Source organism: Phoenix dactylifera, unplaced genomic scaffold (assembly GCF_009389715.1).
Source record: "Phoenix dactylifera cultivar Barhee BC4 unplaced genomic scaffold, palm_55x_up_171113_PBpolish2nd_filt_p 000638F, whole genome shotgun sequence".
Lineage (NCBI taxonomy): Eukaryota > Viridiplantae > Streptophyta > Magnoliopsida > Arecales > Arecaceae > Phoenix > Phoenix dactylifera.
Window position 1 is genome coordinate 274,664 of NW_024068030.1, and position 10,312 is coordinate 284,975.

Sequence of the window (10,312 nt, forward strand, 5' to 3'; positions counted from 1 at the left end):
ATTTTATTAAATCCAATAGTCCAAGTCATGCATTTGGATTAACCACTAACCCAGCTGAGAACATATGCTCGCCACCTTTCCTCTTATTTTTAACTTCCATTTCTCCATTTCTTATTTTTTTTCTTCCTTTAGATGTTCCTAAACTCAAAAGAGTATCCATTGCCGAGAAGGCATTCTCTGCTGCTAGAGTTCCTTGTTATTACAGCTTCTCTATTCCTTTTTTTTCTCTATAAAGTTGCTTCCTTTGGATTTCCAGTGATTGAGCTTTAGAGATGGCGAAAATAGTTTCTTGTTCTTTTGGTTTCAATTTATGCAAAATCTTTGAGTTTCTCTAATTCAGCTAGGAATGTGATATTCTTAAATGACGTGTCAACTTCAGACTTATCAACCTACGTTTGCTAAAGACAGTCTTCAACATAAATTACTCTTAGTTTTTTTTCCCCCTCAATACTAACAACTCCATATCTTACTTTTATTCTCAATATTAACAACTTCCAACCTACCACTTATATTTTGATTGAAATAAATATTAAGCACTCCTAAAGACTGAAAAGAAAATGATTGTGATATACCCATCAGTTAGGGGTCGGCACGGAGAAATTTTAGAAAATTTTGACAAACAAAATAGTATATTTAACTGAAATTAATTAACAAAAAAAACAAATGTCATGCATTACAGTAACCCTATATAAAAGTCTCGATATATCTTAACTATTCAATTCTCGCTAACTAGATTTCTGCCTAAGAGATTTTTTTAAAAAAATGCATTTGTCTAAGCAATTATGCCCACAAATTATTACTGTATCGGAACTCCTTGAACATTTTGGATCTGTCCCAAAAAAATAAAAACTTTGTTCCACAATATCTTGAAATCTTATGGTAATCCTTTAAAACATTATTTGAATTCTTTAATTCTATATAAGAACCAAAACCTCTCACTTCAAATCTTTCTTCCAACCTTAGTAGATTACTCCAAAGATCCGAACGATGTACTCAAAAGAACTGCTCAGATTTTTTTTTTTCTCCACATATTGGCTGAGTGGTTGTTCTAGTTACTGCCTGGGGCATAAATAGGTTTTGAAGAGTGAATGGTCCCATTTTACTTGTGTCTATATAAAGTTCGACCTACATCTGGCCAACATTTAAATAAATAAATAAATGAAAAATTCAGGGACTACCCATTAATCTAGTGTCGCATGTGAGGATGCAATGAAACCTTAGTAGTTCTTGAAATTTCAACAGGCTAGCCCATAAGGATATCAGGAAACCAAGCACATAAATATATCTTAGTACATCATTTGCTAAGCAATTTGCCCCTTGGCAGTCTTACATGATCATAACTTAGGATAATATCTATTTGCTGGATTAACTCGAAACAAACCCACCCAACTGAAAATGTATTAGATAAACCTAGCATCCAACCTAGCCCTGACCCAAGTCACCAACCAGATTAATTAATTAGCTTGGATTAGACTCCTTTAGAAGTTCCATCCCAACTTAACCTAAACCCGCCCAATTATGGTCAGATCTGATATCCCTTGGAACGGACTAAATTGCCACCCCTATATTCCAAGCCAGTCACATGAACTGCTATCATCATATCCCCATTATAATAGATAATTTCCAAAAAATAAAAAATAAATAAATAAGTAGAACCTCATGAACCGTAACCACAGAATTAATCCTAACTAAATCCTTAGTTATGTTATCTCAATCATTTCCTCTAATTGCACTTTACTGTTCAAATAATCACACTGATGCTCTTCATTTCTTCAAGCAATAATTTTGAAAAATTACAAGGCCATCATCATTTCATGGCATCCAAAGTGAATTAATCAGAAATTCATAATTTTTAGTGTTCTTTTTATTAACATTTTTTCATTATCTTATCAGGGCAGGACACCAAGCCGGGACGCTAACCCACTAGTACCCAATATTCATGATTCCAGCCAAAGGGTATGCTACAAAATATTATTCAAAACCAAAATTATGGTGTAATGTGCCATAACGAAGTCTCTTGAAAGCTGGAGTCTTTGGTCACAAGCACTTCATGAAAGGATATTTATTAAATCATCAGCAGAACTTTTAATGTAGCCTCAAGAACAAGCAATACCACCTCTCTCTAACAAAACCTGGGCCAAGAAGCGATCGGCGGCGAGACAAAAATAGTCCAAGGCTCAGGCATCATCAAGAGCAAGAACGCCTGGAAGAGACTTGCCTTCCAACAGCTCCAAGCTTGCACCACCGCCGGTTGAAATGTGGCTCATCTTGTCAGCGAGCCCGACTTTCTCCACGGCTGCAACAGAGTCACCACCTCCGATGATTGTTGTGGCCCCTTTCCCACTCAGATCAGCCAACTTCTTTGCAATTGCCTATCCAATCAAAGAGTGTTAATGTATGTGTTATACTATTATCTCACAATAAGATGAAGCTTGAGATGTTCTTTATCATTTACCTCGGTTCCCACTGCAACTTGTCAAACTCGAACACTCCCATTGGTCCATTCCAAATGATTGTCTTGGTGCTATCTAGAGTTTCACTGAAAATCTTGATGGAGTCAGGTCCAATGTCAAGACCCATCCAACCATCTGGGATACCAGATGCAGGTACAACCTACAGAACAAAGAAAATGAGTATCGTTAGCATCAAATTTATAACCTCCGACGATGCAGGCTGTCGAATTGCCAAATCAGAACTTCCACTAGCAAACTTAGTTCATCTCTGGGATTCCAACTGTTCCTTCAATGAAGACACATCATGTACGAGCACGCTTGGATGGAGGGCAAAAAAACAAACCCCACCTACCAGCCAAACAATACTTCAATTCTATCACCATTTCAACTCATGCACAGCTTATGCCCCTCCTTTTATTGTTCTCTTCGACAGGTTCAGTACCTACTTACATGTATATGAAAGAAAGAATGTGCATAGCAAATCAATGACAACTAAATCAAACTTCATGTTCACAAATTCTTACAGAAGTTGCAACAAAAAAAGCTTAGAGAGGCCTTCGGGATTTTGAATTGTTTAAAGTTTTTTATATATCTCTCTCTCTTGAATAAGTTAATATCCGTAGGGGATAAGCAAGAGGACAACCTTGGTGTCTGCATCTGCAGCAAACTTGTTAGCTACAACAAACATCAGTCGGCAACAAGAGAGACACGCCTTTAGACTTTGCCTTCTCAATAAGTGCTGTAGCAAGATCAAGCTTGTCTTCCTCCACAAGTGAAGACCCAAACAGAGAGCCCTTGCGCCTTGTAGAAGGTAAACATCATTCCTCCACCAAGGAGAAGGATATCGACGTTCTCAAAAAGTGACTCAATCACACCAATCTTGGATGACACCTTTGAGCCACCAACAATGGCAGCAAATGGCCTTTTGGGCTTTGCTTACTTGCTCCAACAAGATAATCAAGTTCCTAGGGAAACAGTGAAAGCTTTCGTGAGAATGCAAATTGCAGGATTCTACCAACATAATTGAAGTAGTAACATCTAATGTAGTTTTTTAACAATACCAAAACTTGGATTGGAATATATTTGCATACCCGTCGGACAAAAATGTATGGCCATTGTCAAAGATAGGGCCAGTATAAGATATTTGACACATATTAGATACCATACGAACAAGCAGGATAAATGAATTCCAACAGTATAATTTTTAAATGGGGCAAGCTATGATTGATTCTCTTCTTTGATGATTTATTAAAAAAATGATGAGAACTCTATCATACCTTCTGCATAAGGAAGCCTGCAACAGATGGCTTCAAAGAATTTGGCAACTCCCTCTGTTGAAGCATGTGCCCTATGAGCAGTGCCGAAGGCATCATTTACATAGAGATCAGCAAGGGATGCTAGCTTCTTTGCAAACTCTGGATCATTTTTCTCTTCTTCCTTATAGAATCTCACGTTTTCAAGAAGCAGGACGCCACCATCTGGTAATGCAGCCACCATCTTTTGAACTCCCTCACCAATACAGTCATCAGCCATCTCAACCTATTTGAATGAACTAAGGAATCAGAAATGAAAAAAAGAATCAGCTTTAATGTTTGACAACGCAAAAGAGGCATCAGTTACAGGGGCAATTTTTCACACACATTAAACTCCAAGAAGTTCAGATAGCCTAGGCACAAGTGGCTTCAAGCTGTACTTTGGAGTGACACCTTTTGGACGTCCCTGAAAATTCAAAACCAATCCACAAGTTCCATATATCAATAGCCAGGAAATGAAAAGGAGGTAGCAAGTTCAGATGATGAATAAGCATTGATAAAAACTAAGAACGAAGATCCCCTATCAAGAAATATATTACAGTTGAAATATGAGAAACACTGCATCTATAAAACACAAGTGTGAATGTAATGAACTGCTGAGCATAGGTTATATAACATGCATATCATCTAAGGCAAAAAAAAGGAGGAGGGGAGGGGGGTGTGGGTGGGAGGGATGCATAAAAAAACTGCAAGGAACAAAAAATGTAGTAATAGAGTTTTATAAAACAGAAAGAAACAGATATGACTCTTGAATAACATCTGGCTCCAGGTAACAAAGGCTAAAGTTATTAGTACAAACTCAAATTATGGGAAAAAGATAAACCATGCCACAAAAGGCTATAGATTGTGAAAATAAAATATAATATCAAAAGGGTACTACCCTGGCCCTGCATCATGACCTCCCTCATTCCTCCTAGCCTGTCCTTCCTCCATATTTCACCTAAGACAATTTTAAAGGTTTCATATTTTTATCAAATGGGGACTGGGTTGTATCTTTCAGGCAAAAGAATGATTAACTTTCCGTCGCACAAAATCACCACTGGATCACCCACCACAAAAGTACTCAAAAGTCCGTCATTCATCCATTCGTACAAATTCTCAAAGCAGTCGGCTGATGATCCAACAGTCACCTCATGCGACAAGAAGGTTCATCATTCTTTAGCACAAAAGATACACCGCTGTCCCTTATCAAATATGCAGATATAAAATTATCACGTACATATGGTAGCCAGGCAGCCTATTACATGATAATCACAAAATTGCAATGTAATGGATGATTTTCATTTAGATTTACCAATACCAATATCAATAATAACGATAACAATAACAATAATAATAGTAGTAGTAGTAGTAATGGTGGTGGTGAAAGCCGAGAAAAAGTTTAAATGGAATTATACAGAGTAGCCAAACATCCATGCAGCCTTTTACATGTTAACCTTCGAATTACAAAGCAATGGATGGTGGTCATTTATATCAACCAAAAGAAAAATGGAATTAAAGCAAGTGGGCAATATACTAAGCAATATAACACAGGATGTAAATATCAGGTCAAATAAATGTCGTATAATTGTAATATGCCTAACCTAAAGTTAACCTCAATTTCTTTTATTACTCATGCAAAGTCGCGATATCTTATTCTATTTCAGTCTTCCAATTGCATTGTCTACAAACATGGACTTTTTCAAAAAAGTTAAAAAAAACATTATGAAATAAGGTCTCCTACATAGGATCCACCACATGCAAAGATATGTTTTCCACGGTCAGTCCATCTCCATTTCCAAACTCATAAAAGCTAGAGCTACCATGTGCGCATTTATAAATCGCACCATCACTGAAGAGATATATCAGATATTAAATAGAAAGTTGAACTTTAAACCATTTTTTTATGCGGACAGGTCCGAGGCCTTTTTTAATAAAAAGGTCTGGCAGAACGAACCAGAAACAGCAAATTTGAGGAGTTGCCTAGATAGATCGAACCACCAAGCTGAAGGCTTTTATAAACTAATTGCATAAAACGAAAACTTTATAAACTAACAATAATATACCTCGCTCTTCTCAGCAAAAGTTCCACATTTCAAAAACCTAAAAGAAACTATATGCGTGGACGTTCAGGTATCACATTGTTACCATATCACATTGTTACCCAGCTAGAAATCACCAACAAAATGGGAACAAGATAGGAGATTTAAAATGTGTGGATCATACTATGAAACAAACAGATCTGTGACCTAAAAAAGCAAAACGAAAGGACCACATGGAGAAACAAAACGAAGGCGAAATTTTTTTTAAAAAAACCCAAGATTGTTAGTTGATAGATAAATTAAAACCTCCAAGCTGACACTTCATAAACTAATAACAAATTACCTCCCTCGTCTCGTCACCCAAAAAAAAATGTTGTCCATAAAACCAGACGAAAATCCAACAAAATGGGCAAAAGGTGAGACCTTTTAAAACCTTGATTGTACTAATATGAAAGGAATGCTCTAAATCCCTACAGAAATAAGAATCTCTACAAAACAATAAATAACAAATTACCTGCTTAATAAAATTTAAAAAAATACGAACAAAATAACAAAAAATAGAAGATATCAAAAGAAGCTACTTTGATTAAAACTAGAAACAATCTAGGAGAAACAAACGAGGAGGAGATGGATTGCAGAGATAGAGCGAGAGGCTCACCAAATGGCTGGAGAGGATGACCTTGGCGCCGTGCTGCATCAAGTACTTGATGGTGGGGACGGCGGCCCTCACTCGGGTGTCGTCCGTGATCTTGAGGTTGTCATCCAACGGCACGTTCAGATCCACCCTCACGAACACCTTCTTCCCCTTGAGATCGGCTCCAGTGAGAGTACTCACGCTCCTCTTCGTCGCCATTACCACACCAAATCAATCACCGGAACAGACCCACAGACACCACACGACGAGAAGAAACTCGATCGCGATCCAATCCAATCGCAAACAGAGGAAAATCTATAAAATCGACCGGAGAAAGAGAAGCGGAGGAGGTAGAAAGGAAGCGATCAAGCGAGAGAGAGAGGATGAGAGGGGACTTTCTTATATAGGGAGGGGCGAGCGTAGGTTAAGATAGGTTGCTAACATGCGCTGGGTCGAGCATATTCTTGATTGATCCGCTTAGGGTGCAGCATTCGGTGAGCCGCCGTGGGTTTTGTCCGCTTTACGGTGGGCCTGGAAATGGACGGCTGGCGAACAGAAAGGGCAGTGGATCAGACGGTCAGAGATGTACACGGTGATTAATGCAGCCTTCGATTCTCTCCCCTTGGCGAGACCCGACTCAGAAACTAGCTTTGTAAACTCTACATGCATGGTGGCTCAGATCAAACACTCATGGTGTCTCAAATTGGATACAGATAACTAGATGGTCTAACCTAATTGAAATTAATGGACTAGACTCTTTCTTTGAATTTGTTAAATTAGCTTATTTTCACTGGTAACTCTCTTAAATACTTAATCCCATCCAAAACACTATTTTTTTTTTTGTTAAAATGGATGTATCATATATTACAGATACAGATAAAGTCAAAAAAAATCGAAAAATAACAGGTTTTGAAGTGCACCGGATAACTCTCTCTCTCTACCCAAAGAGTACCCCTAAAATGATTGGCAACACATGAGGCTATCCAATCCACGGCTCCATTGGCCTCTCTATACATATGCTTTACCTATAAGGTCATTCCACCACAGACTATAGTTCAGATGTTCATAAGTAGCAGATGGTAGTCGCCCACATCCTAAGCATTGTATTAAGGTTCAATATTTCCCTACGATCCAACTCCTGTGATACTCTTAACTAGATTTCTCCATGTAGCTACTATGAACATCATCCTAATTCATATCTCCTTCACCACACTCGGACTTTGATCTTAAAAATCTCAATAAGCTTTTCTGCTTGGCAACCAATGCTCTTCACTCCTAATATCCAATTTTTGCCAAAAACTAAAAGTTATTTTTAAAATCTAGGATATATTTCATATGTTAGAAGACATGTATTATAACTCATACAATGAAAAGGTGTTTCCTATGACCATCCCTAAATTTTATGAAAATTGTAGAGCAATCCTCACATTTCACATAATTGCAAGATGATCTCTGTAAGTTTTAGATAGCATGCAAATAGATGTCTGGGTTAACATAGTACTAGAATTAACAAAACATTTTATTAAATTCTTTGTGGAAGTTCAAATTACTCTCACCTCATCTAATTAGTTTATGCATAAAATTGGCTGTCTATATAGAACCATATAGTTTAACAGCCATTCATCTCGTTTGCCCTTTCTCTCTGACTATAAAAAGATTCAGCAATTGAACCCTCTTCGGGGCGTAAGGAGGAAATAGAAAGGAAAGTTTCATCAATGCATTCTTTGTGGGATTTTTGCTCATTATGTAGGATTATGTCATTTACAATGCATTCTTGACGGGTTTTTTTTTTTGTTTTTTGCTCATTCAATATAAACTAAAATGTGATTAAGATAAAGGAGAGCTGTGGAAGCTAAGCCCCCATGTAAAAGAGCTCGGTCTCCCTTTTTTTTGTTTCTATTTTGCAACTAGGTTACCACAAAAAAAGACAATTATGAAGCGCTAGTTTAAGCATAATAAATAGTAGAAGGCATTATCACATACTATTGTATTATTTTGATTAATCTCATCCTTTGTTTTTGTATTTGTAGAGAATAGGGGTTTAGGAATGCCTTAAACTCCAATAGCACTATTTCAATTTTCTGTTTTCTATTGGTGTCATATATTATTTTGCAAGAGAGAAGAAGCAAGTGAGGTGTTCTTGCATCAAAATGAGTTGGTTAGAACATCATTTATCTAGATTGGTTTTTCATCCCTGCTACCAAAACTACCTAAATAAAAAGGTTGTAATCAAGGTTTGCCCCAACCTGGCATAGCATTTCGTACCAGTATTTATAATTGGTATTGGAGATACTAATTGGTGGTACATCGAACCGTCCCCCATATCGATTTGTACTTATACAGTATTGATATAGAATCCACAGATTGCATACCTTGGTTTTAATTCTTCTCATATATATTTTGAAAATTGAAGTCCATTGTATTCTAAGATTACATCCTTAGCATCATATATTCATTATGCAAAGAAAAATATAACTTTTTAATATCCTTTTTATTTTCTTTGGCAATTTTGGTTATATCTAAAAAATATTTTTACTAGTTGTTGCAACATATTTTTTGATATATTTCAAAAATTATTTTCTTATTTTATATTAAGCTAATCGTCTAGTAATTATTATTCTATATGATGATTTTGCTTATATTCAAAAGTTATTAGTACTCTAGTGCACTCAAAGAGGGGCTAACAAAAGCTTTGTATGACATAAAATAAAGAAAACTACAAGGCAATTTTGTGGTTTTTCTATGGGCCAAAAGTAGTGCCGGATTTTTATAAGGCAAGGAGCTAAATTTGAAGCAAACAACAAAAATCCCTTGTTTAAGAACAAAAATAATAATTTCAATATTTTGTTTGCAATTTATCCTTATAATAATTTATCCCATCTTCTTCAAAAAAGTGCAAGAATAATTTCCTTTTGGGATGTAGTTTAGGGTTCCCTTAGTGATCCAATACCTCATATCTATCCTTTCTTATTTACATTTGTTTATTTGAAAATCAAATTTAAAAAAAAATTACTCTCTTAATTTTTGTTAGCAATCCTTATAGATTTTATTTATTTGCACTCATTTTGTAATTGAAATAAAAAATTGATCTTTTGTTAACATTATATTTATGCATTTTTTTTCTCATTTTTCCTCTTAATTTTGTTAATCTTATCCCATTTTTTATTACCATGATATGCTAAAATGTTCATAATAATCATGCAAATTCAATTTAAAGTTCTGATTATACTTCACACACCTTTTCAACTAGGATAGGGATGTCTGCCAAGGGATACAAGTCCCGTTGGTACTAGCCGAGGGTGTTGGTTTAAAATCTATCATTGTGTGTTGGTTAAAATCTATCATTGTGTGTTGGTTAAAATCTATCATTGTGTGTTGGTTTAAAATCTATTATTATTTAGCAAGTATCAGATCACAAACTATATGAAATATGACCCATGTAGTGAATCCTTTAAAACTAAATATTAGTCATGACCATCCACTCTATGGGTCACTCAACCTTCATGTGCAAGTAGATTGAACCTTTACTCCATTGGTTATTTGATTTTTGCTCAAAATCAAAGTTGCGTCCATGGATAGTTCAAAAATCATTCACCACCAAAAAGAATTCAATTTCTAAACTTCTAAGAGTGGTCATAAGGCAAAACACTTCAAAGGATCTAGAAGCTACGTCAACTCTACTCAAATATACACCCCCTCCTCTTTGATATTGGGCATATGACACAGCAACCAGCAAACTCCAAAGCCTCTTATATATTTAGAGAAGGGAACAAGCTTGCTGATGGGTGGTGTTGGGGAAAATAAACAGCCCCAAGGCCCGTAAACCGGCTGCCGGCGCCCGACCTGAGAACGTCCGACCTCTAAGTGTCCGACCTGAGGGCGGCCGAACTG

At 36.4% G+C, this 10,312-nt stretch overlaps 1 pseudogene; it reads right to left on the bottom strand.

Moving 5' to 3' along the window:
* Positions 1-1,849: 1,849 nt before the first annotated feature.
* On the bottom strand, positions 1,850-6,804 carry LOC120106802 (annotated as a pseudogene).
* Positions 6,805-10,312: the final 3,508 nt, after the last annotated feature.